This window comes from Eleutherodactylus coqui, chromosome 7 (assembly GCF_035609145.1).
Source record: "Eleutherodactylus coqui strain aEleCoq1 chromosome 7, aEleCoq1.hap1, whole genome shotgun sequence".
Classification (NCBI taxonomy): Eukaryota; Metazoa; Chordata; class Amphibia; order Anura; family Eleutherodactylidae; genus Eleutherodactylus; species Eleutherodactylus coqui.
In genome coordinates, this window is record NC_089843.1 from 791,975 (window position 1) to 819,887 (window position 27,913).

General features: G+C 48.9%; 2 protein-coding genes across 2 annotated transcripts in view; both read right to left on the reverse strand.

The window, feature by feature from the left end:
- The window catches only part of LOC136572298 (zinc finger protein 300-like), a 95,080-nt gene extending 90,994 nt beyond the window's left edge, over nt 1–4,086 (reverse strand). Inside the window, exon 1 of the mRNA XM_066572760.1 lies at nt 4,033–4,086. The gene's annotated coding sequence lies outside the window, so the exon portion shown is untranslated. The remainder of the gene's footprint in view (nt 1–4,032) is intronic.
- Nucleotides 1–27,913, reverse strand: part of LOC136572300 (gastrula zinc finger protein XlCGF17.1-like) — a 354,860-nt gene that overhangs the window by 195,486 nt on the left and 131,461 nt on the right. The window lies entirely within an intron of this gene.

Below are 27,913 nucleotides of genomic sequence, written 5' to 3' on the forward strand. Positions count from 1 at the left end.
ATATACACCCATGTGAGCGGCTGATACCAGAGAATGCGGCTCGCTCACACTCCACCATCTATATGGTATATACACCAGTGTGAGCGGCTGATACCAGAGAATGCAGCTCGCTCACACTCCACCATCTATATGTTATATACACCCATGTGAGCGGCTGATACCAGAGAATGCGGCTCGCTCACACTCCACCATCTATATGGTATATACACCCATGTGAGTGGCTGATACCAGAGAATGCGGCTCGCTCACACTCCACCATCTATATGGTATATACAGCCATGTGAGCGGCTGATACCAGAGAATGCGGCTCGCTCACACTCCACCATCTATATAGTATATACACTCATGTGAGTGGCTGATACCAGAGAATGCGGCTCGCTCACACTCCACCATCTATATAGTATATACACTCATGTGAGTGGCTGATACCAGAGAATGCGGCTCACTCACACTCCACCATCTATATGGTATATACACCCATGTGAGCGGCTGATACCAGAGAATGCAGCTCGCTCACACTCCACCATCTATATGTTATATACACCCATGTGAGCGGCTGATACCAGAGAATGCGGCTCGCTCACACTCCACCATCTATATGGTATATACACCCATGTGAGTGGCTGATACCAGAGAATGCGGCTCGCTCACACTCCACCATCTATATGGTATATACAGCCATGTGAGCGGCTGATACCAGAGAATGCGGCTCGCTCACACTCCACCATCTATAGAGTATATACACTCATGTGAGTGGCTGATACCAGAGAATGCGGCTCGCTCACACTCCACCATCTATATAGTATATACACTCATGTGAGTGGCTGATACCAGAGAATGCGGCTCGCTCACACTCCACCATCTATACGGTATATATACCCATGTGAGTGGCTGATACCAGACAATACGGCTCACTCACACTCCACCATCTATATGGTATATACACCCATGTGAGCGGCTGATACCAGAGAATGCGGCTCGCTCACACTCCGCCATCTATATGGTATATACACCCATGTGAGCGGCTGATACCAGAGAATGCGGCTCACTTACACTCCACCATCTATATGGTATATACAACCATGTGAGCGGCTGATACCAGAGAATGCGGCTCGCTCACACTACGCCATCTATATGGTATATACCCATGTGAGCGGCTGATACCAGAGAATGCGGCTCCTTCACACTCCACCATCTATATGGTATATACACCCATGTGAGCGGCTGATACCAGAGAATGCGGCTCGCTCACACTCCACCATCTATATGGTATATACACCCATGTGAGCGGCTGATACCAGAGAATGCGGCTCGCTCACACTCCACCATCTATATGGTATATACACCCATGTGAGCGGCTGATACCAGAGAATGCGGCTCGCTCACACTCCACCATCTATATGGTATATACCCATGTGAGCGGCTGATACCAGAGAATGCGGCTCGCTCACACTCCACCATCTATATGGTATATACCCATGTGAGCGGCTGATACCAGAGAATGCGGCTCGCTCACACTCCACCATCTATATGGTATATACACCCATGTGAGCGGCTGATACCAGAGAATGCAGCTCCCTCACACTCCACCATCTATATGGTATATACACCCATGTGAGCGGCTGATACCAGAGAATGCGGCTCGCTCACACTCCACCATGTATATGGTATATACACCCATGTGAGCGGCTGATACCAGAGAATGCGGCTCGCTCACAATCCTCCATCTATATGGTATATACCCATGTGAGCGGCTGATACCAGAGAATGCGGCTCACTTACACTCCACCATCTATATGGTATATACACCCATGTGAGCGGCTGATACCAGAGAATGCGGCTCGCTCACACTCCACCATCTATATGGTATATACACCCATGTGAGCGGCTGATACCAGAGAATGCGGCTCGCTCACACTCCACCATCTATATGGTATATACACCCATGTGAGCGGCTGATACCAGAGAATGCGGCTCGCTCACACTCCTCCATCTATATGGTATATACACCCATGTGAGCAGCTGATACCAGAGAATGCAGCTCGCTCACACTCCGCCATCTATATGGTATATACACCCATGTGAGCGGCTGATACCAGAGAATGCGGCTCGCTCACACTCCACCATCTATATGGTATATACACCCATGTGAGCGGCTGATACCAGAGAATGCGGCTCGCTCACACTCCTCCATCTATATGGTATATACACCCATGTGAGCGGCTGATACCAGAGAATGCGGCTCGCTCACACTCCACCATCTATATGGTATATACACCCATGTGAGCAGCTGATACCAGAGAATGCGGCTCGCTCACACTCCGCCATCTATATGGTATATACCCATGTGAGCGGCTGATACCAGAGAATGCGGCTCGCTCACACTCCACCATCTATATGGTATATACACCCATGTGAGCGGCTGATACCAGAGAATGCGGCTCGCTCACACTCCTCCATCTATATGGTATATACACCCATGTGAGCGGCTGATACCAGAGAATGCGGCTCGCTCACACTCCGCCATCTATATGGTATATACACCCATGTGAGCGGCTGATACCAGAGAATGCGGCTCGCTCACACTCCGCCATCTATATGGTGTATACACCTGTGTGAGCGGCTGATACCAGAGAATGCGGCTCGCTCACACTTCGCCATCTATATGGTATATACACCCATGTGAGCGGCTGATACCAGAGAATGTGGCTCGCTCACACTCCACCATCTATATGGTATACACCCATGTTAGCTGCTGATACCAGAGAATGCAGCTCCCTCACACTCCGCCATCTATATGGTATATATACCCATGTGAGCGGCTGATACCAGAGAATGCGGCTCGCTCACACTCCGCCATCTATATGGTATATACCCATGTGAGCGGCTGATACCAGAGAATGCGGCTCGCTCACACTCCACCATCTATATGGTATATATACCCATGTGAGCGGCTGATAACAGAGAATGCGGCTCGCTCACACTCCACCATCTATATGGTATATACACCCATGTGAGCGGCTGATACCAGAGAATGCGGCTCGCTCACACTCCACCATCTATATGGTATATACACCCATGTGAGCGGCTGATACCAGAGAATGCGGCTCGCTCACACTCCACCATCTATATGGTATATACACCCATGTGAGCGGCTGATACCAGAGAATGCGGCTCACTCACACTCCACCATCTATATGGTATATACCCATGTGAGTGGCTGATACCAGAGAATGCGGCTCGCTCACACTCCGCCATCTATATGGTATATACCCATGTGAGCGGCTGATACCAGAGAATGCGGCTCGCTCACACTCCGCCATCTATATGGTATATACCCATGTGAGCGGCTGATACCAGAGAATGCGGCTCGCTCACACTCCGCCATCTATATGGTATATACACCCATGTGAGTGGCTGATACCAGAGAATGCAGCTCGCTCACACTCCACCATCTATATGGTATATACACTCATGTGAGCGGCTGATACCAGAGAATGCGGCTCCCTCACACTCCACCATCTATATGGTATATACACCCATGTGATCGGCTGACAGCAGAGAATGCGGCTCGCTCACACTCCACCATCTATATGGTATATACACCCATGTGATCGGCTGATACCAGAGAATGCGGCTCGCTCACACTCCACCATCTATATGGTATATACACCCATGTGAGCGGCTGATACCAGAGAATGCGGCTCGCTCACACTCCACCATCTATATGGTATATACACCCATGTGAGCGGCTGATACCAGAGAATGCGGCTCGCTCACACTCCACCATCTATATGGTATATACACCCATGTGAGCGGCTGATACCAGAGAATGCGGCTCGCTCACACTCCTCCATCTATATGGTATATATACCCATGTGAGCGGCTGATACCAGAGAATGCGGCTCGCTCACACTCCACCATCTATATGGTATATACACCCATGTGAGCGGCTGATACCAGAGAATGCGGCTCGCTCACACTCCGCCATAACAACGAGGCCAATTCCTACTTCTGGGGTAAATTACTGACCTGCTGCAAGTCCTCAGAGGGGAGGGAAGGGCTGGTGGCTGCAGGACCTGTGTGACGTCACTGTCATGTGATTATAGAGGAGGAGGCCTAGTGGCTACTGGATCTGTGTGACATCACTATCATGTGATCATAGAGAGGGAGGTCTAGTGGCTATAGGACCTATGTGACGTCACTGTCATGTGATCATAGAGGGGGAGGTCTAGTGGCTGCAGGACCTGTATGACGTTAAGGTCATATGATCATAGGGGAGAAGGTCGCATATGTTGTATTTCAGCCGCACTTAAACAGCTCTGGTGATTACAGCCACCTCATTGGTTCTTCAGCACCACATGGATAGACATTGTGCACGTGGATACGGTTACACAGAAGTACACGAGGAGCCGTGCACGAGCATGACGTCATCAGAGGTGTGGCCAGAGGCTACAGGCTCTGTAGTATGGGCTCTACGGCCTCTCCTATGTCACGTATAGTTGTCTTCTGCCTCTTGTTGGGGTCTACAGGCTCTGTAGTAGCGCTCTACGGCCTCTCCTATGTCACGTATAGTTGTCTTCTGTCTCTTGTTGGACTCTACAGGCTCTGTAGTAGCGCTCTACGGGCTCTCCTATGTCACGTATAGTTGTCTTCTGGCTCTTGTTGGGGTCTACAGGCTCTGTAGTAGCGCTCTACGGTCTCTCCTATGTCACGTATAGTTGTCTTCTGTCTCTTGTTGGACTCTACAGGCTCTGTAGTAGCGCTCTACGGCCTCTCCTATGTCACGTATAGTTGTCTTCTGTCTCTTGTTGGGGTCTACAGGCTCTGTAGTAGCGCTCTACAGGCTCTCCTATGTCACGTATAGTTGTCTTCTGTCTCTTGTTGGGGTCTACAGGCTCTGTAGTAGCGCTCTACAGGCTCTCCTATGTCACGTATAGTTGTCTTCTGTCTCTTGTTGGGGTCTACAGGCTCTGTAGTAGCGCTCTACGGCCTCTCCTATGTCACGTATAGTTGTCTTCTGTCTCTTGTTGGGGTCTACAGGCTCTGTAGTAGCGCTCTACAGGCTCTCCTATGTCACGTATAGTTGTCTTCTGTCTCTTGTTGGGGTCTACAGGCTCTGTAGTAGCGCTCTACGGCCTCTCCTATGTCATGTATAGTTGTCTTCTGGCTCTTGTTGGGGTCTACAGGCTCTGTAGTAGCGCTCTACGGCCTCTCCTATGTCACATATAGTTGTCTTCTGTCTTGTTGGGGTCTACAGGCTCTGTAGTAGCGCTCTACGGCCTCTCCTATGTCACGTATAGTTGTCTTCTGTCTTGTTGGGGTCTACAGGCTCTGTAGTAGCGCTCTACGGCCTCTCCTATGTCATGTATAGTTGTCTTCTGGCTCTTGTTGGGCTCTACAGGCTCTGTAGTAGCGCTCTACGGCCTCTCCTATGTCACGTATAGTTGTCTTCTGCCTCTTGTTGGACTCTACAGGCTCTGTAGTAGCGCTCTACAGGCTCTCCTATGTCATGTATAGTTGTCTTCTGTCTCTTGTTGGGGTCTACAGGCTCTGTAGTAGCGCTCTACGGCCTCTCCTATGTCATGTATAGTTGTCTTCTGGCTCTTGTTGGGGTCTACAGGCTCTGTAGTAGCGCTCTACAGGCTCTCCTATGTCACGTATAGTTGTCTTCTGGCTCTTGTTGGGGTCTACAGGCTCTCCTATGTCACGTATAGTTGTCTTCTGTCTCTTGTTGGGGTCTACAGGCTCTGTAGTAGCGCTCTACGGCCTCTCCTATGTCACGTATAGTTGTCTTCTGTCTCTTGTTGCGGTCTACAGGCTCTGTAGTAGCGCTCTACAGGCTCTCCTATGTCACGTATAGTTGTCTTCTGGCTCTTGTTGGGGTCTACAGGCTCTGTAGTAGTGGTCTACGGGCTCTCCTATGTCACGTATAGTTGTCTTCTGGCTCTTGTTGGGGTCTACAGGCTCTGTAGTAGCGCTCTACGGCCTCTCCTATGTCACGTATAGTTGTCTTCTGTCTCTTGTTGCGGTCTACAGGCTCTGTAGTAGCGCTCTACAGGCTCTCCTATGTCACGTATAGTTGTCTTCTGGCTCTTGTTGGGGTCTACAGGCTCTCCTATGTCACGTATAGTTGTCTTCTGTCTCTTGTTGGGGTCTACAGGCTCTGTAGTAGCGCTCTACGGCCTCTCCTATGTCACGTATAGTTGTCTTCTGGCTCTTGTTGGGGTCTACAGGCTCTGTAGTAGCGCTCTACGGCCTCTCCTATGTCACGTATAGTTGTCTTCTGTCTCTTGTTGCGGTCTACAGGCTCTGTAGTAGCGCTCTACGGGCTCTCCTATGTCACGTATAGTTGTCTTCTGGCTCTTGTTGGGGTCTACGGCCTCTCCTATGTCACGTATAGTTGTCTTCTGTCTCTTGTTGGGGTCTACAGGCTCTGTAGTAGCGCTCTACGGCCTCTCCTATGTCATGTATCGTTGTCTTCTGTCTCTTGTTGGGGTCTACAGGCTCTGTAGTAGCGCTCTACAGGCTCTCCTATGTCACGTATAGTTGTCTTCTGTCTCTTGTTGGGGTCTACAGGCTCTGTAGTAGCGCTCTACGGGCTCTCCTATGTCAGGTATAGTTGTCTTCTGCCTCCTGTTGGGGTCTACAGGCTCTGTAGTAGCGCTCTACGGGCTCTCCTATGTCATGTATAGTTGTCTTCTGGCTCTTGTTGGGGTCTACAGGCTCTGTAGTAGCGCTCTACAGGCTCTCCTATGTCACGTATAGTTGTCTTCTGGCTCTTGTTGGGGTCTACAGGCTCTGTAGTAGCGCTCTACGGCCTCTCCTATGTCACGTATAGTTGTCTTCTGGCTCTTGTTGGGGTCTACAGGCTCTGTAGTAGCGCTCTACAGGCTCTCCTATGTCACGTATAGTTGTCTTCTGTCTCTTGTTGCGGTCTACAGGCTCTGTAGTAGCGCTCTACGGGCTCTCCTATGTCACGTATAGTTGTCTTCTGGCTCTTGTTGGGGTCTACGGCCTCTCCTATGTCACGTATAGTTGTCTTCTGTCTCTTGTTGGGGTCTACAGGCTCTGTAGTAGCGCTCTACGGCCTCTCCTATGTCATGTATCGTTGTCTTCTGTCTCTTGTTGGGGTCTACAGGCTCTGTAGTAGCGCTCTACGGGCTCTCCTATGTCATGTATAGTTGTCTTCTGGCTCTTGTTGGGGTCTACAGGCTCTGTAGTAGCGCTCTACAGGCTCTCCTATGTCACGTATAGTTGTCTTCTGGCTCTTGTTGGGGTCTACAGGCTCTGTATTAGCGCTCTACAGGCTCTCCTATGTCATGTATAGTTGTCTTCTGGCTCTTGTTGGGGTCTACAGGCTCTGTAGTAGCGCTCTACAGGCTCTCCTATGTCACGTATAGTTGTCTTCTGTCTCTTGTTGGGGTCTACAGGCTCTGTAGTAGCACTCTACGGCCTCTCCTATGTCATGTATAGTTGTCTTCTGGCTCTTGTTGGGGTCTACAGGCTCTGTAGTAGTGCTCTACGGCCTCTCCTATGTCACGTATAGTTGTCTTCTGCCTCTTGTTGGGGTCTACAGGCTCTGTAGTAGCGCTCTACAGGCTCTCCCATGTCATGTATAGTTGTCTTCTGTCTTGTTGGGGTCTACAGGCTCTGTAGTAGGGCTCTACGGGCTCTCCTATGTCAGGTATAGTTGTCTTCTGCCTCCTGTTGGGGTCTACAGGCTCTGTAGTAGCGCTCTACGGCCTCTCCTATGTCACGTATATTTGTCTTCTGTCTCTTGTTGGGGTCTACGGGCTCTGTAGTAGCGCTCTACGGCCTCTCCTATGTCATGTATAGTTGTCTTCTGGCTCTTGTTGGGGTCTACAGGCTCTGTAGTAGCGCTCTACGGCCTCTCCTATGTCATGTATAGTTGTCTTCTGTCTCTTGTTGGGGTCTACAGGCTCTGTAGTAGCGCTCTACGGCCTCTCCTATGTCATGTATCGTTGTCTTCTGTCTCTTGTTGGGGTCTACAGGCTCTGTAGTAGCGCTCTACGGGCTCTCCTATGTCATGTATAGTTGTCTTCTGTCTCCTGTTGGGGTCTACAGGCTCTGTAGTAGCGCTCTACAGGCTCTCCTATGTCACGTATAGTTGTCTTCTGTCTCTTGTTGGGGTCTACAGGCTCTGTAGTAGCGCTCTACAGGCTCTCCTATGTCACGTATAGTTGTCTTCTGTCTCTTGTTGGGGTCTACAGGCTCTGTAGTAGCGCTCTACGGCCTCTCCTATGTCAGGTATAGTTGTCTTCTGCCTCTTGTTGGGGTCTACAGGCTCTGTAGTAGGGCTCTACGGGCTCTCCTATGTCATGTATAGTTGTCTTCTGCCTCTTGTTGGGGTCTACAGGCTCTGTAGTAGGGCTCTACGGGCTCTCCTATGTCATGTATAGTTGTCTTCTGTCTCTTGTTGGGGTCTACGGGCTCTGTAGTAGCGCTCTACGGTCTCTCCTATGTCACGTATAGTTGTCTTCTGTCTCTTGTTGGGGTCTACAGGCTCTGTAGTAGCGCTCTACGGGCTCTCCTATGTCATGTATAGTTGTCTTCTGTCTCCTGTTGGGGTCTACAGGCTCTGTATTAGCGCTCTACAGGCTCTCCTATGTCACGTATAGTTGGCTTCTGGCTCTTGTTGGGGTCTACAGGCTCTGTAGTAGCGCTGTATTGTCTCTCCTCTGTCACGTATATTTGTCTTCTGGCTCTTGTTGGGGTCTACAGGCTCTGTAGTAGCGCTCTACGGCCTCTCCTATGTCAGGTATAGTTGTCTTCTGTCTCTTGTTGGGGTCTACAGGCTCTGTAGTAGCGCTCTACGGGCTCTCCTATGTCATGTATAGTTGTCTTCTGTCTCTTGTTGGGGTCTACAGGCTCAGTAGTAGCGCTCTACGGTCTCTCCTATGTCAGGTATAGTTGTCTTCTGTCTCTTGTTGGGGTCTACAGGCTCTGTAGTAGCGCTGTATTGTCTCTCCTCTGTCACGTATATTTGTCTTCTGGCTCTTGTTGGGGTCTACAGGCTCTGTAGTAGCGCTCTACGGCCTCTCCTATGTCAGGTATAGTTGTCTTCTGTCTCTTGTTGGGGTCTACAGGCTCTGTAGTAGCGCTGTATTGTCTCTCCTCTGTCACGTATATTTGTCTTCTGGCTCTTGTTGGGGTCTACAGGCTCTGTAGTAGCGCTCTACGGTCCCTCCTATGTCACGTATAGTTGTCTTCTGTCTCTTGTTGGGGTCTACAGGCTCTGTAGTAGCGCTCTACGGCCTCTCCTATGTCACGTATAGTTGTCTTCTGTCTTGTTGGGGTCTACAGGCTCTGTAGTAGCGCTCTACGGCCTCTCCTATGTCACGTATAGTTGTCTTCTGTCTCTTGTTGGGGTCTACAGGCTCTGTAGTAGCGCTCTACGGCCTCTCCTATGTCACGTATAGTTGTCTTCTGACTCTTGTTGGGGTCTACAGGCTCTGTAGTAGCGCTCTACGGCCTCTCCTATGTCACGTATAGTTGTCTTCTGTCTCTTGTTGGGGTCTACAGGCTCAGTAGTAGCGCTCTACGGGCTCTCCTATGTCACGTATAGTTGTCTTCTGCTTCTTGTTGGGGTCTACAGGCTCTGTAGTAGCGCTCTACGGCCTCTCCTATGTCACGTATAGTTGTCTTCTGTCTCTTGTTGGGGTCTACAGGCTCTGTAGTAGCGCTCTACGGCCTCTCCTATGTCACGTATAGTTGTCTTCTGTCTCTTGTTGGGGTCTACAGGCTCTGTAGTAGCGCTCTACAGGCTCTCCTATGTCACGTATAGTTGTCTTCTGGCTCTTGTTGGGGTCTACAGGCTCTGTAGTAGCGCTCTACAGGCTCTCCTATGTCACGTATAGTTGTCTTCTGGCTCTTGTTGGGGTCTACAGGCTCTGTAGTATGGGCTCTACGGCCTCTCCTATGTCATGTATAGTTGTCTTCTGCCTCCTGTTGGGGTCTACAGGCTCTGTAGTAGGGCTCTATGGTCTCTCCTATGTCACATATAGTTGTCTTCTGTCTCTTGTTGGGGTCTACAGGCTCTGTAGTAGCGCTCTACAGGCTCTCCTATGTCACGTATAGTTGTCTTCTGTCTCTTGTTGGGGTCTACAGGCTCTGTAGTAGCGCTCTACGGCCTCTCCTATGTCACGTATAGTTGTCTACTGGCTCTTGTTGGGGTCTACAGGCTCTGTAGTAGCGCTCTATTGCCTCTCCTATGTCATGTATAGTTGTCTTCTGTCTCTTGTTGGGGTCTACAGGCTCTGTAGTAGCGCTCTACGGTCTCTCCTATGTCACGTATAGTTGTCTTCTGTCTCTTGTTGGGGTCTACAGGCTCTGTAGTAGCGCTCTAATTCCTCTCCTATGTCACGTATAGTTGTCTTCTGTCTCTTGTTGGGGTCTACAGGCTCTGTAGTAGCGCTCTACAGGCTCTCCTATGTCACGTATAGTTGTCTTCTGTCTCTTGTTGGGGTCTACAGGCTCTGTAGTAGCGCTCTACGGGCTCTCCTATGTCACGTATAGTTGTCTTCTGTCTCTTGTTGGGGTCTACAGGCTCTGTAGTAGCGCTCTACGGTCTCTCCTATGTCATGTATAGTTGCCTTCTGTCTTGTTGGGGTCTACAGGCTCTGTAGTAGCGCTCTACGGCCTCTCCTATGTCACATATAGTTGTCTTCTGGCTCTTGTTGGGGTCTACAGGCTCTGTAGTAGCGCTCTATTGCCTCTCCTATGTCATGTATAGTTGTCTTCTGTCTCTTGTTGGGGTCTACAGGCTCTGTAGTAGCGCTCTACGGTCTCTCCTATGTCACGTATAGTTGTCTTCTGTCTCTTGTTGGGGTCTACAGGCTCTGTAGTAGCGCTCTAATTCCTCTCCTATGTCACGTATAGTTGTCTTCTGTCTCTTGTTGGGGTCTACAGGCTCTGTAGTAGCGCTCTACAGGCTCTCCTATGTCACGTATACTTGTCTTCTGGCTCTTGTTGGGGTCTACAGGCTCTGTAGTAGCGCTCTACGGGCTCTCCTATGTCATGTATAGTTGCCTTCTGTCTCTTGTTGGGGTCTACAGGCTCTGTAGTAGCGCTCTACGGTCTCTCCTATGTCACGTATAGTTGTCTTCTGTCTCTTGTTGGGGTCTACAGGCTCTGTAGTAGCGCTCTACGGGCTCTCCTATGTCATGTGTAGTTGTCTTCTGGCTCTTGTTGGGGTCTACAGGCTCTGTAGTAGCGCTCTACGGGTTCTCCTATGTCACGTATAGTTGTCTTCTGGCTCTTGTGGGGGTCTACAGGCTCTGTAGTAGCGCTCTACGGGCTCTCCTATGTCACGTATAGTTGTCTTCTGTCTCTTGTTGGACTCTACAGGCTCTGTAGTAGCGCTCTACGGTCTCTCCTATGTCATGTATAGTTGTCTTCTGGCTCTTGTTGGGGTCTACAGGCTCTGTAGTAGCGCTCTACGGTCTCTCCTATGTCATGTATAGTTGTCTTCTGGCTCTTGTTGGGGTCTACGGGCTCTGTAGTAGCGCTCTACGGCCTCTCCTATGTCACGTATAGTTGTCTTCTGTCTCTTGTTGGGGTCTACAGGCTCTGTAGTAGCGCTCTACGGCCTCTCCTATGTCAGGTATAGTTGTCTTCTGGCTCTTGTTGGGGTCTACAGGCTCTGTAGTAGCGCTCTACGGGCTCTCCTATGTCACGTATAGTTGTCTTCTGCCTCTTGTTGGACTCTACAGGCTCTGTAGTAGCGCTCTACGGCCTCTCCTATGTCACGTATAGTTGTCTTCTGTCTCTTGTTGGGGTCTACAGGCTCTGTAGTAGCGCTGTACGGGCTCTCCTATGTCACGTATAGTTGTCTTCTGTCTCCTGTTGGGGTCTACAGGCTCTGTATTAGCGCTCTACGGCCTCTCCTATGTCATGTATAGTTGTCTTTTGTCTCTTGTTGGGGTCTACAGGCTCTATAGTAGCGCTCTATTGCCTCTCCTATGTCACGTATAGTTATCTTCTGTCTCTTGTTGGGGTCTACAGGCTCTGTAGTAGCGCTCTACAGGCTCTCCTATGTCACGTATAGTTGTCTTCTGTCTCTTGTTGGGGTCTACAGGCTCTGTAGTAGCGCTCTACGGGCTCTCCTATGTCACGTATAGTTGTCTTCTGGCTCTTGTTGGGGTCTACAGGCTCTGTAGTAGGGCTCTATGGTCTCTCCTATATCATGTATAGTTGTCTTCTGCCTCTTGTTGGGGTCTACAGGCTCTGTAGTAGCGCTCTACGGCCTCTTCTATATCATGTATAGTTGTCTTCTGCCTCTTGTTGGGGTCTACAGGCTCTGTAGTAGCGCTCTACGGCCTCTCCTATATCATGTATAGTTGTCTTCTGCCTCTTGTTGGGGTCTACAGGCTCTGTAGTAGCGCTCTACGGCCTCTCCTATGTCATGTATAGTTGTCTTCTGTCCCTTGTTGGGGTCTGCAGGCTCTGTAGTAGCGCTCTACGGCCTCTCCTATGTCATGTATAGTTGTCTTCTGTCTCTTGTTGGGGTCTACAGGCTCTGTAGTAGCGCTCTACAGGCTCTCCTATGTCATGTATAGTTGTCTTCAGGCTCTTGTTGGGGTCTACAGGCTCTGTAGTAGCGCTCTACGGTCTCTCCTATGTCACATATAGTTGTCTTCTGTCTCTTGTTGGGGTCTACAGGCTCAGTAGTAGCGCTCTACAGGCTCTCCTATGTCACATATAGTTGTCTTCTGTCTCTTGTTGGGGTCTACAGGCTCTGTAGTAGCGCTCTACGGCCTCTCCTATGTCACGTATAGTTTGTCTTCTGCTTCTTGTTGGGGTCTACAGGCTCTGTAGTAGCGCTCTACGGGCTCTCCCATGTCACGTATAGTTGTCTTCTGTCTCTTGTTGGGGTCTACAGGCTCTGTAGTAGCGCTCTACAGGCTCTCCTATGTCACGTATAGTTGTCTTCTGCCTCTTGTTGGACTCTACAGGCTCTGTAGTAGCGCTCTACAGGCTCTCCTATGTCACGTATAGTTGTCTTCTGGCTCTTGTTGGGGTCTACAGGCTCTGTAGTAGCGCTCTACGGCCTCTCCTATGTCACGTATAGTTGTCTTCTGTCTCTTGTTGGGGTCTACAGGCTCTGTAGTAGCGCTCTACGGCCTCTCCTATGTCACGTATAGTTGTCTTCTGTCTCTTGTTGGGGTCTATAGGCTCTGTAGTAGCGCTCTACAGGCTCTACTATGTCACGTATAGTTGTCTTCTGCCTCCTGTTGGGGTCTACAGGCTCTGTAGTAGCGCTCTACAGGCTCTCCTATGTCACGTATAGTTGTCTTCTGGCTCTTGTTGGGGTCTACAGGCTCTGTAGTATGGGCTCTACGGCCTCTCCTATGTCATGTATAGTTGTCTTCTGCCTCCTGTTGGGGTCTACAGGCTCTGTAGTAGGGCTCTACGGTCTCTCCTATGTCATGTATAGTTGTCTTCTGTCTCTTGTTGGGGTCTATAGGCTCTGTAGTAGCGCTCTACAGGCTCTCCTATGTCACGTATAGTTGTCTTCTGTCTCTTGTTGGAGTCTACAGGCTCTGTAGTAGCGCTCTACGGCCTCTCCTATGTCACGTATAGTTGTCTACTGGCTCTTGTTGGGGTCTACAGGCTCTGTAGTAGCGCTCTATGGTCTCTCCTATGTCATGTATAGTTGCCTTCTGTCTTGTTGGGGTCTACAGGCTCTGTAGTAGCGCTCTACAGGCTCTCATATGTCACGTATAGTTGTCTACTGGCTCTTGTTGGGGTCTACAGGCTCTGTAGTAGCGCTCTACGGCCTCTCCTATGTCATGTATAGTTGCCTTCTGTCTTGTTGGGGTCTACAGGCTCTGTAGTAGCGCTCTACAGGCTCTCCTATGTCATGTATAGTTGTCTTCTGTCTTTTGTTGGGGTCTACAGGCTCTGTAGTAGCGCTCTACGGCCTCTCCTATGTCACATATAGTTGTCTTCTGGCTCTTGTTGGGGTCTACAGGCTCTGTAGTAGCGCTCTACGGCCTCTCCTATGTCATGTATAGTTGCCTTCTGTCTTGTTGGGGTCTACAGGCTCTGTAGTAGCGCTCTACAGGCTCTCCTATGTCATGTATAGTTGTCTTCTGTCTCTTGTTGGGGTCTACAGGCTCTGTAGTAGCGCTCTACAGGCTCTCCTATGTCACGTATAGTTGTCTTCTGGCTCTTCTTGGGGTCTACAGGCTCTGTAGTAGCGCTCTACAAGCTCTCCTATGTCATGTATAGTTGTCTTCTGTCTCTTGTTGGGGTCTACAGGCTCTGTAGTAGCGCTCTACAGGCTCTCCTATGTCACGTATAGTTGTCTTCTGGCTCTTGTTGGGGTCTACAGGCTCTGTAGTAGCGCTCTACGGTCTCTCCCATGTCATGTATAGTTGTCTTCTGGCTCTTGTTGGGGTCTACAGGCTCTGTAGTAGCGCTCTACGGGCTCTCCTATGTCATGTATAGTTGTCTTCTGGCTCTTGTTGGGGTCTACAGGCTCTGTAGTAGCGCTCTACGGCCTCTCCTATGTCAGGTATAGTTGTCTTCTGCCTCTTGTTGGGGTCTACAGGCTCTGTAGTAGCGCTCTACGGTCTCTCCTATGTCATGTATAGTTGTCTTCTGTCTTGTTGGGGTCTACAGGCTCTGTAGTAGCGCTCTACAGGCTCTCCTATGTCACGTATAGTTGTCTTCTGTCTTGTTGGGGTCTACAGGCTCTGTAGTAGCGCTCTACGGTCTCTCCTATGTCATGTATAGTTGTCTTCTGTCTCTTGTTGGGGTCTACAGGCTCTGTAGTAGCGCTCTACGGCCTCTCCTATGTCATGTATAGTTGTCTTCTGCCTCCTGTTGGGGTCTACAGGCTCTGTAGTAGCGCTCTTCAGGCTCTCCTATGTCATGTATAGTTGTCTTCTGCTTCTTGTTGGGGTCTACAGGCTCTGTAGTAGCGCTCTACGGGCTCTCCTATGTCATGTATAGTTGTCTTCTGTCTCTTGTTGGGGTCTACAGGCTCTGTAGTAGCGCTCTACGGCCTCTCCTATGTCACATATAGTTGTCTTCTGGCTCTTGTTGGGGTCTACAGGCTCTGTAGTAGCGCTCTATTGCCTCTCCTATGTCACGTATAGTTGTCTTCTGTCTCTTGTTGGGGTCTACAGGCTCTGTAGTACCGCTCTACGGTCTCTCCTATGTCACGTATAGTTGTCTTCTGCCTCTCGTTGGAGTCTACAGGCTCTGTAGTAGCGCTCTACGGGTTCTCCTATGTCATGTATAGTTGTCTTCTGTCTCTTGTTGGGGTCTACAGGCTCTGTAGTAGCGCTCTACGGGCTCTCCTATGTCACGTATAGTTGTCTTCTGGCTCTTGTTGGGGTCTACAGGCTCTGTAGTAACGCTCTACGGGCTCTCCTATGTCACGTATAGTTGTCTTCTGGCTCTTGTTGGGGTCTACAGGCTCTGTAGTAGCGCTCTACGGGCTCTCCTATGTCACGTATAGTTGTCTTCTGCCTTTTGTTGGGGTCTACAGGCTCTGTAGTAGCGCTCTATTGCCTCTCCTATGTCACGTATAGTTGTCTTCTGGCTCTTGTTGGGGTCTACAGGCTCTGTAGTAGCGCTCTATTGCCTCTCCTATGTCACGCATAGTTGTCTTCTGTCTCTTGTTGGGGTCTACAGGCTCTGTAGTAGCGCTCTACGGCCTCTCCTATGTCACGTATAGATGCCTTCTGCCTCTCGCTGGGGTCTACAGGCTCTGTAGTAGCGCTCTACAGGCTCTCCTATGTCACGTATAGTTGTCTTCTGCCTCTTGTTGGGGTCTACAGGCTCTGTAGTAGCGCTCTACGGTCTCCCCTATGTCACGTATAGTTGTCTTCTGCCTCTTGTTGGGGTCTACAGGCTCTGTAGTAGCGCTCTATGGTCTCTCCTATGTCACGTATAGATGCCTTCTGCCTCTCGCTGGGGTCTACAGGCTCTGTAGTAGCGCTCTACGGTCTCTCCTATGTCATGTATAGTTGTCTACTGGCTCTTGTTGGGGTCTACAGGCTCTGTAGTAGCGCTCTACAGGCTCTCCTATGTCACGTATAGTTGTCTTCTGCTTCTTGTTGGGGTCTACAGGCACTGTAGTAGCGCTCTACGGTCTCTCCTATGTCACGTATAGTTGTCTTCTGTCTCTTGTTGGGGTCTACAGGCTCTGTATTAGCGCTCTACGGGCTCTCCTATGTCACGTATAGTTGTCTTCTGGCTCTTGTTGGGGTCTACAGGCTCTGTAGTAGCGCTCTACGGTCTCTCCTATGTCACGTATAGTTGTCTTCTCTCTCTTGTTGGGGTCTACAGGCTCTGTATTAGCGCTCTACAGGCTCTCCTATGTCACGTATAGTTGTCTTCTGGCTCTTGTTGGGGTCTACAGGCTCTGTAGTAGCGCTCTACGGTCTCTCCTATGTCATGTATAGTTGTCTACAGGCTCTTGTTGGGGTCTACAGGCTCTGTAGTAGCGCTCTACGGTCTCTCCTATGTCACGTATAGTTGTCTTCTGGCTCTTGTTGGGGTCTACAGGCTCTGTAGTAGGGCTCTACGGGCTCTCCTATGTCATGTATAGTTGTAGTCTGTCTTTTTGGGGTCTACGGGCTCTATAGGCTCTATTATTTTACGTATAGTTGTCTACTGGCTCTTGTTGGGGTCTACAGGCTCTGTAGTAGCGCTCTACGGTCTCTCCTATGTCACGTATAGTTGTCTTCTGTCTCTTGTTGGGGTCTACAGGCTCTGTATTAGCGCTCTACGGGCTCTCCTATGTCACGTATAGTTGTCTTCTGGCTCTTGTTGGGGTCTACAGGCTCTGTAGTAGCGCTCTACGGTCTCTCCTATGTCACGTATAGTTGTCTTTTCTCTCTTGTTGGGGTCTACAGGCTCTGTATTAGCGCTCTACAGGCTCTCCTATGTCACGTATAGTTGTCTTCTGGCTCTTGTTGGGGTCTACAGGCTCTGTAGTAGCGCTCTACGGTCTCTCCTATGTCATGTATAGTTGTCTACAGGCTCTTGTTGGGGTCTACAGGCTCTGTAGTAGCGCTCTACGGTCTCTCCTATGTCACGTATAGTTGTCTTCTGGCTCTTGTTGGGGTCTACAGGCTCTGTAGTAGGGCTCTACGGGCTCTCCTATGTCATGTATAGTTGTAGTCTGTCTTTTTGGGGTCTACGGGCTCTATAGGCTCTATTATTTTACGTATAGTTGTCTACTGGCTCTTGTTGGGGTCTACAGGCTCTGTAGTAGCGCTCTATGGTCTCTCCTATGTCACGTATAGTTGTCTACTGGCTCTTGTTGGGGTCTACAGGCTCTGTAGTAGCGCTCTACAGGCTCTCCTATGTTACGTATAGTTGTCTTCTGCCTCCGGTTGGGGTCTACAGGCTCTGTAGTAGGGCTCTACGGTCTCTCCTATGTCATGTATAGTTGTCTTCTGACTCTTGTTGGGGTCTACAGGCTCTGTAGTAGCGCTCTACGGGCTCTCCTATGTCACGTATAGTTGTCTTCTGCCTCTTGTTGGGGTCTACAGGCTCTGTAGTAGCGCTCTACGGCCTCTCCTATGTCACGTATAGTTGTCTTCTGTCTCTTGTTGGGGTCTACAGGCTCTGTAGTAGCGCTCTACAGGCTCTCCTATGTCACGTATAGTTGTCTTCTGTCTTGTTGGGGTCTACAGGCTCTGTAGTAGCGCTCTACGGGCTCTCCTATGTCAGGTATAGTTGTCTTCTGCCTCCTGTTGGGGTCTACAGGCTCTGTAGTAGCGCTCTACGGGCTCTCCTATGTCACGTATAGTTGTCTTCTGCCTCTTGTTGGGGTCTACAGGCTCTGTAGTAGCGCTCTACGGCCTCTCCTATGTCACGTATAGTTGTCTTCTGTCTTGTTGGGGTCTACAGGCTCTGTAGTAGCGCTCTACGGCCTCTCCTATGTCACGTATAGTTGTCTTCTGTCTTGTTGGGGTCTACAGGCTCTGTAGTAGCGCTCTACGGCTTCTCCTATGTCACGTATAGTTGTCTTCTGTCTCTTGTTGCGGTCTACACGCTCTGTAGTAGCGCTCTACGGGCTCTCCTATGTCACGTATAGTTGTCTTCTGTCTCTTGTTGGGGTCTACAGGCTCTGTAGTAGCGCTCTACGGTCTCTCCTATGTCACGTATAGTTGTCTTCTGTCTCTTGTTGGGGTCTACAGGCTCTGTAGTATGGGCTCTACGGGCTCTCCTATGTCACGTATAGTTGTCTTCTGCCTCTTGTTGGGGTCTACAGGCTCTGTAGTAGCGCTCTACGGCCTCTCCTATGTCACGTATAGTTGTCTTCTGGCTCTTGTTGGGGTCTACAGGCTCTGTAGTAGCGCTCTACGGGCTCTCCTATGTCACGTATAGTTGTCTTCTGGCTCTTGTTGGTGTCTACAGGCTCTGTAGTAGCGCTCTACGGCTTCTCCTATGTCATGTATAGTTGTCTTCTGTCTCTTGTTGGGGTCTACAGGTTCTGTAGTAGCGCTCTACGGTCTCTCCCATGTCATGTATAGTTGTCTTCTGGCTCTTGTTGGGGTCTACAGGCTCTGTAGTAGCGCTCTACAGGCTCTCCTATGTCACGTATAGTTGTCTTCTGTCTTGTTGGGGTCTACAGGCTCTGTAGTAGCGCTCTACGGCTTCTCCTATGTCACGTATAGTTGTCTTCTGTCTCTTGTTGCGGTCTACACGCTCTGTAGTAGCGCTCTACGGGCTCTCCTATGTCAGGTATAGTTGTCTTCTGCCTCCTGTTGGCGTCTACAGGCTCTGTAGTAGCGCTCTACGGGCTCTCCTATGTCACGTATAGTTGTCTTCTGGCTCTTGTTTTGGTCTACAGGCTCTGTAGTAGCGCTCTATTGCCTATCCTATGTCACGTATAGTTGTCTTCTGGCTCTTGTGGGGGTCTACAGGCTCTGTAGTAGCGCTCTACGGTCTCTCCTATGTCAGGTATAGTTGTCTTCTGCCTCCTGTTGGGGTCTACAGGCTCTGTAGTAGTGCTCTACGGCCTCTCCTATGTCACGTATAGTTGTCTTCTGGCTCTTGTTGGGGTCTACAGGCTCTGTAGTAGCGCTCTACGGGCTCCCCTATGTCACGTATAGTTGTCTTCTGGCTCTTGTTGGGGTCTACAGGCTCTGTAGTATCGCTCTACAGTCTCTTCTATGTCACGTAAAGTTGTTTTCTGGCTCTTGTTGGGGTCTACAGGCTCTGTAGTATGGGCTCTACGGTCTCTCCTATGTCAGGTATAGTTGTCTTCTGCCTCCTGTTGGGGTCTACAGGCTCTGTAGTAGTGCTCTACGGCCTCTCCTATGTCACGTATAGTTGTCTTCTGGCTCTTGTTGGGGTCTACAGGCTCTGTAGTAGCGCTCTACGGGCTCCCCTATGTCACGTATAGTTGTCTTCTGGCTCTTGTTTTGGTCTACAGGCTCTGTAGTAGCGCTCTACGGTCTCTTCTATGTCATGTATAGTTGTAGTTTGTCTCTTGTTGGGGTCTACAGGCTCTGTAGTAGCGCTCTACAGTCTCTTCTATGTCACGTAAAGTTGTCTTCTGGCTCTTGTTGGGGTCTACAGGCTCTGTATTAGCGCCTTAGGGCTCTCCTATGTCACGTATAGTTGTAGTCTGTCTCTTGTTGGGGTCTACAGGCTCTGTAGTAGCGCTCTATTGCCTCTCCTATGTCATGTATAGTTGTCTTCTGGCTCTTCTTGGGGTCTACAGGCTCTGTAGTAGCGCTCTACGGGCTCTCCTATGTCACGTATAGTTGTCTTCTGGCTCTTGTTGGGGTCCACGGGCTCTGTAGTAGCGCTCTATTGCCTCTCCTATGTCACGTATATTTGTCTTCTGGCTCTTGTTGGGGTCCACGGGCTCTGTAGTAGCGCTCTATTGCCTCTCCTTTGTCATGTATAGTTCTCTTCTGGCTCTTGTTGGGGTCTACAGGCTCTGAAGTAGTGCTCTACGGCCTCTCCTATGTCACATATAGTTGTCTTCTGTCTCTTGTTGGGGTCCACGGGCTCTGTAGTAGCGCTCTATTGCCTCTCCTATGTCATGTATAGTTGTCTTCTGGCTCTTGTTGGGGTCTACAGGCTCTGTAGTAGCGCTCTACAGTCTCTCCTATGTCATGTATAGTTGTCTTCTGTCTCTTGTTGGGGTCTACAGGCTCTGTAGTAGCGCTCTACGGGCTCTCCTATGTCACGTATAGTTGTCTTCTGTCTTGTTGGGGTCTACAGGCTCTGTAGTAGCGCTCTATAGCCTCTCCTATGTCATGTATAGTTGTCTTCTGGCTCTTGTTGGGGCCTGCAGGCTCTGTAGTAGCGCTCTACGGTCTCTCCTATGTCAGGTATAGTTGTCTTCTGCCTCCTGTTGGGGTCTACAGGCTCTGTAGTAGCGCTCTACGGGCTCTCCTATGTCATGTATAGTTGTCTTCTGGCTCTTGTTGGGGTCTACAGGCTCTGTAGTAGCGCTCTACGGGCTCCCCTATGTCACGTATAGTTGTCTTCTGGCTCTTGTTTTGGTCTACAGGCTCTGTAGTAGCGCTCTACGGTCTCTTCTATGTCATGTATAGTTGTAGTTTGTCTCTTGTTGGGGGTCTACAGGCTCTGTAGTAGCGCTCTACAGTCTCTTCTATGTCACGTAAAGTTGTCTTCTGGCTCTTGTTGGGGTCTACAGGCTCTGTATTAGCGCCTTAGGGCTCTCCTATGTCACGTATAGTTGTAGTCTGTCTCTTGTTGGGGTCTACAGGCTCTGTAGTAGCGCTCTGTTGCCTCTCCTATGTCATGTATAGTTGTCTTCTGGCTCTTCTTGGGGTCTACAGGCTCTGTAGTAGTGCTCTACGGGCTCTCCTATGTCACGTATAGTTGTCTTCTGGCTCTTGTTGGGGTCCACGGGCTCTGTAGTAGCGCTCTATTGCCTCTCCTATGTCATGTATAGTTCTCTTCTGGCTCTTGTTGGGGTCTACAGGCTCTGTAGTAGTGCTCTACGGGCTCTCCTATGTCACGTATAGTTGTCTTCTGCCTTTTGTTGGGCTCTACAGGCTCTGTAGTAGTGCTCTACGGCCTCTCCTATGTCACATATAGTTGTCTTCTGGCTCTTGTTGGGGTCCACGGGCTCTGTAGTAGCGCTCTATTGCCTCTCCTATGTCATGTATAGTTGTCTTCTGGCTCTTGTTGGGGTCTACAGGCTCTGTAGTAGCGCTCTACAGTCTCTCCTATGTCATGTATAGTTGTCTTCTGTCTCTTGTTGGGGTCCACGGGCTCTCCTATGTCACATATAGTTGTCTTCTGTCTCTTGTTGGGGTCCACGGGCTCTGTAGTAGCGCTGTATTGTTGCTCCTCTGTCACGTATATTTGTCTTCTGGCTCTTGTATTTTTCTATTTTTCTGCATGTGCTCAGAGATGTGGCCATGTTAAACTCGTGCCGAGAGGAACGTAGCTGCTGCATCTAGGAAATATACGTACAGCGCGCCGACATCTCTCAGCGCCCTCCACTTTTGTCAGAGACGTTCCTCTCTGCACGAGGAAGCAATTATTTTTTACACGCAGCAGGTCTGTTCCTCTCAGCAGCCGTACAACATGCTGACATCTCTGATGACGTCAAGAGCCAGAAGACAACTATACGTGACATAGGAGAGCCTGTAGAGTGCTACTACAGAGCCTGTAGACCCCAACAAGAGACAGAAGACAACTATACATGACATAGGAGAGGCCGTAGAGCGCTACTACAGAGCCTGTAGACCCCAACAAGAGACAGAAGACAACTATACGTGACATAGGAGAGCCCGTAGACCCCAACAAGAGCCAGAAGACAACTATACATGACATAGGAGAGCCTGTAGAGCGCTACTACAGAGCCTGTAGACCCCAACAAGAGCCAGAAGCCAACTATATGTGACATAGGAGAGCCCGTAGACCCCAACCAGAGCCAGAAGACAACTATACATGACATAGGAGAGCCTGTAGAGCGCTACTACAGAGCCTGTAGACCCCAACAAGAGCCAGAAGCCAACTATATGTGACATAGGAGAGCCCGTAGACCCCAACCAGAGCCAGAAGACAACTATACATGACATAGGAGAGCCTGTAGAGCGCTACTACAGAGCCTGTAGACCCCAACAAGAGCCAGAAGACAACTATACATGACATAGGAGAGCCCGTAGAGCGCTACTACAGAGCCTGTAGACCCCAACAAGAGACAGAAGACAACTATACATGACATAGGAGAGCCTGTAGAGCGCTACTACAGAGCCTGTAGACCCCAACAAGAGCCAGAAGCCAACTATATGTGACATAGGAGAGCCCGTAGACCCCAACAAGAGCCAGAAGACAACTATACATGACATAGGAGAGCCTGTAGAGCGCTACTACAGAGCCTGTAGACCCCAACAAGAGACAGAAGACAACTATACGTGACATAGGAGAGGCAATAGAGCGCTACTACAGAGCCTGTAGACCCCAACAAGAGCCAGAAGACAACTATACGTGACATAGGAGAGCCTGTAGAGCGCTACTACAGAGCCTGTAGCCACACCTCTGATGACGTCATCCTCGTACACAGCTCCTCGCGCAAGGCTTTGTAACTGTATCCGCGTGCACAATGTATACCCACGTGGTGCCGAAGAACCAATGAGGTGTCTGTAATCCCCAGCACTACTTAAGTGCAGCTGAAATACAATATATGCGAGGAGGACTAGTGGCTACAGGACCTGTGTGACATCACTGTTATGTGATCATAGGGAGGAAGCCATATATTTATATTACTCCCCAAATGCACACCATTCGCAACCTGATTGGTTGTTTGGCTTTACTCATTCACGGTGATTGGTTGTTTGAGTTGGCCGATTCACGGTGATTGGTTGTTTGAGTTGGCCGATTCACGGTGATTGGTTGTTTGAGTTGGCCGATTCACGGTGATTGGTTGTTTGAGTTGGCCGATTCACGGTGATTGGTTGTTTGAGTTGGCCGATTCACGGTGATTGGTTGTTTGAGTTGGCCGATTCACGGTGATTGGTTGTTTGAGTTGGCCGATTCACGGTGATTGGTTGTTTGAGTTGGCTGATTCACGGTGATTGGTTGTTTGAGTTGGCTGATTCACGGTGATTGGTTGTTTGAGTTGGCTGATTCACGGTGATTGGTTGTTTGAGTTGGCTGATTCACGGTGATTGGTTGTTTGAGTTGGCTGATTCACGGTGATTGGTTGTTTGAGTTGGCCGATTCACGGTGATTGGTTATTTGGTTTGGCTGATTCACGGTGATTGGTTGTTTTGGTTTCCTCATGTAGAAGTGGGAAGTAATAGGCTAATATGCGAAGGGAAGTGCTAGTGACTGCAGGACCTTTGTGACTTCAGTGTCGTATGATCATACGGAGGCGGGAAGGGCTAGTGGCTGCAGGACTTGTGTGATGTCACTGTCATGTGATCATAGGGAAGGTGGGAAATACTGGTTGCTCCAGGACTTGAGTGATGTCAAGGTCATGTGATCACAGTATAGTTCATAGTGAAGCTGTTGTTAGAGTTTTAGAGTCTCCAGCTAATAGCAGAGGAGTTGTACATTAGGGTATGGGAGGGGTTACACATGATGGGTAACGTGTGGGAGAGGCTGACAAGTGAATCCAGGTCACAAGCCCCAGTGGGGACAAAACCCAAAATAACAAGTAACATAGTATGTAAGGCCGAATGTTCATCTAATTCAGCCTGTTTATCCTTCTTTGTTGTTGATCCAGAGGAAGGAAAAAACCCCAAGAGGCAGGAGCCAATTAGCCCTTTTGGGGGAAAAACTCCTTCCCGACTCCCTAATGGCAATCAGACTGTTCCCTGGACCAACCCCTAATAGTTCCTACCTGCCTGTATACCCGGATTAACAATTAACCTAAGATTTATATCCTGTAATATCGTTCTGCTCTAGAAAGACATCTCGTCCCTCTTAAACTCCTCTATGGATCCTGCCATCACCACGTCCTCAGGCAGAGAGTTCCACAGTCTCACTGCTCTTACAGTAAAGAACCCCCTTCTGTGTTGGTGATGAAACCTGCTTTCTTCTAGACGTAGCGGATGTCCTCTTGTTACCGTCGCAGTCCTGGGTGTAAACAGATCATGGCAGAGATCCTTGTATTGTCCCCTCATGGATTTATACAGAGTTATTTGGTCGCCCCTTAGCCGTCTTTTTTCTGAGGTGAATAATCCTGGTTTTGATGCCTCTCTGGGTATTCCAGTCCCGTCATTCCATGTGTTAGTTTAGTTGTCCTTCTTTGAACCCCCTCCAGCACTGTAACATCTTTCCTGAGCACCGGTGACCAGAACTGTACGCAGTATTCAATGTGGGGCCTGACAAGTGCCTTATATAGTGGGAGGATAATGTTCTCACCCTCGCCCCTATATGTCTTTTAATGCACCCCAAGACTTTATTAGCTTTTGCAGCAGCTGACTGGCCTTGGTTGCTCCAGTTTAGTCTACAATCCACTAGTACCCCCAGGTCTTTTCCCTAGCAGTACCCCATTTAGTGTATATTGGTGACATCCGTTTCTCCTGCCCATGTGTATAACCTTACATTTTTGAAAATTGAACTACATTTGCCATTTTTCTCCCCAAGCCCCCGGCTTATCTCGGTCCGTTTGTAGCCGCACATTGTCCTCAGGTGCATTGATTATATTGTATAATTTTGTGTCATCTGCAAATATTGATATATTACTGTGCAGCCCCTCTATCAGGTCGTTAATAAATATATTGAACAGAATGGGGCCTAGTACTGAACACTGTGGCCCCCACTAGCAGCGGGGGCCCAATCAGAGTACGAACCATTTATTACCACCCTCTGCTTTCTATCATTGAGCCAGTTCTTTACCCAGATACACACGTTTTCACCCAATCCGAGCTTCTCATTTTATATATTAGCCTATTATGCGGCACGGTGTCAAATGCTTTAGAGAAGTCCAGATATACGAGATCAATAGACTCTCCCTGGTCCAGCCTAGAGCTTACTTCATCGTAGAAGCTGATCAGATTGGTCTGACATGATCGACCTCTCATGAACCCGCGCTGGTGAGGAGTTATTCCGTTGTTCTTCTTGAGGTGCTCATCGGTGGCGTCTCTCAGAAACCCCTCAAATATTTGTCCAGTTACTGAAGTAAGACTTACTGGCTTGTTACCAGGCTCACTTTTGGTCCCCTTTTTGTAAATTGGAACCACGTTGGCAATGCACCAATCCAATGGTACAACCCCAGTCTTGATAGTATCCATAAATATTAGATATAGCGGCCTAGCTATTGTCAGGGAAATTCTTACGTACAGCACCAATCAGGCCCACCCCAACTGCCCCGTTGCCGGCGGTAAAGAAGAGACACCACACAGAGGTCTGGTATAGTTCCTCACACGGGGACATGACTGCGCTCCTCTTTATTACAGATTACATGGGATCTTATACCCTTTGGTCTCATCACTAGAAATGGGTGATGGGCTCATTGGTTGAAATTCACCACATAACCATATATGGGAAGTCCGGATTTCCGGCCTGAGACAGTGAAAATTATATACATAGTTGAACAGTCGTTATCTTGATACTGGGAAAACAGTCAAGTACACGCGACCTTCGTCCAATTCTTCTTTGCTGTGTTTAAAATACATTTTGTTCAAGATACATTTTGTCTTCGCCTTGCAAGGCCTTTGGAATATCTGATGTAAGGCGACATATAAGTTTTTCTTATTTTAACTATGAATAGAACTTGCATACAGGTATAAAAGCATAAAAAACATTTGGCAATACATACATATACCCTCACAAACCCCCCTAAAAACTTATATGGAGATCAAGCACCAGACCTTGCACTGTTCATCGGTCGCCTCTCCCTTGTGTCAGGGTTTCCCCACTGCCCGTAAGTCTCTACTCCTAGGAGGGGGGATCCCTACCTCACCTCAGAAGGAGGCCATGGATTCCCTGGGCTTATTTCCGGGCCTCCATACCCTCTATCTGTACAAGTTAACACCCCACAGAATGTGCCCTCGCCGGAACCTAAGGTCTTCTGCACTATCCCTAGGCAAATGGGAAGTCCACTGACAGTCCATCTTAGGAGATCGGGGCAGGTGCAGTACTAGTACATTTCTCCATTTTTCTGGTATTGTACGTGGTTGGCATTATCGGAACTGGCTCTTCATCTTTTTCAAACAAGGGAAATTTTGGTGTCACATTATCCAGTCCCTTACTCATACTCTTTTTGATAAAAGGGATAATACACGTACAGGAAATTACATACCCCACCTCTTTCTGCTAAAATCATATCCACGGCCACTCTATTTTGGACCGCCATGGATGCAGTGGGCCCCAACTGGTCAGCTAACCCTTGTAAAGCATCCCTGGTGTAGTTTACAAACCTCTGCTGATTGTAATAGATATAATTCATCCAATCTACATTATTATTAACAGTGACAATAGCAAATAAGGACTCAAAACCTGCTTTAGCCTGATCTCTAGAATTAAATTAATCTCGCTCCCCCCTTGGCACTCCTATTACATATATGTATACATGTGGATCAAAGTTACCACCTGGAGCCTCAACTTCTCTCTTAGTACGATGCGGTGTTGGATTCTCACCCTCAGTGCATTTTTCATATTGCACATTTGATTGTATTAATTTGTTCTGAAACAGGGGGCTAGTGTACAGTAGTCAAAGGTGTGTGTTAGAGGAATTGTACCACATCATAGCATGTAAAGGATATACAGGATCATTAGTTTTTTCAGTGCGAAGTGTGGATCCAAGTGGGTTTTCCTTCGAGCTTGACTGCAGTTGGGGTGGTGAGCAACATCTGGTAGGGACATTCAAACAGGGTTTGTCTCTCAAACTTTTCCACATAGACCCTGCCACCTGGTTTTAGATTGTGACACTCATCTGTAGGACCTGGGAGAAAAGCAGAGACTACAAAATACATTACTAACAATTCCTTGGAGAGGCCTATGACAAAATTAACAAGAAAATCATTCCCCAAACTCTGATACTGTGGCATGTACCCTCCGGAGAAAAAGAAAAACTAATAGAAGACACTCAATTCAAGATTTGACCATTTCCTTCATTGCCTTTTGTATCTACTTTCCCACAACTCTGCGGATGGTAGGGTGTGTGAAAAGCCTGGAATATACCCAGAGCAGACATGATGTATTGCATTATTTCACCTGTGAAGTGTGTACCTTTGTTTGACTCAATCACTTCCGGTACCCCATATCTGCGGATTACCTCATTCATGAGCTTCTGTGTGGTTACCTGCTTATTTACTTTGGTAACAGAGTAGGTCTCCAACCTGAAAAGAGATCAACAACAACAAGCACATATTCATACTTCCCAACAAGTAGGAGCTGAGTGTAGCCAATTTGCAATCCCTGAAATGGGTAGAGTGGTCTAGGCAAGTGTGATGTGGCAAATTTACTTCTGCCCTGTTGCTTACGGCAAAGATCATGCAAAATTGGACAAATGATGCAGCACCTACAGAGAACCCACGAGCCACCCGTCCTCGTTCAAGCGTCGACTTTATTGCTGCTTTGAGAGGTGCGTCTTTCCGTGCGTCAGCTGGGCCATCATGGGGCACAGGGACTGTGGTAGGCAAGTGCTGTTGACTGTTCACCATATGCCGTCCCTTTTTAGTCCATTTGTCTTTTTCTTCCTTGCTGGCTTGTAACTGTAAAGTCCTTAGCATATCAAAGTCCAAGTTTTTATCAAAGTCCAAAGTTTAGTCAAAGTCCAAAGTTTTTATCAAATTCTTCTTTTCTTCCACGGCTTGAGGGCCGCTGCCTTTGCTGTGTGGTCTGTGATGGAGTTGCCTCTTGCTTCTTTGGTGTAGGAATTGGTGTGAGCTTTCCACCTTGTCAGGTAGAAGTAAGTAGGGCCTCCATGAAACTCTGCACTGCTGCAACATTCTTAATTGGCTGTCCTGCTGAG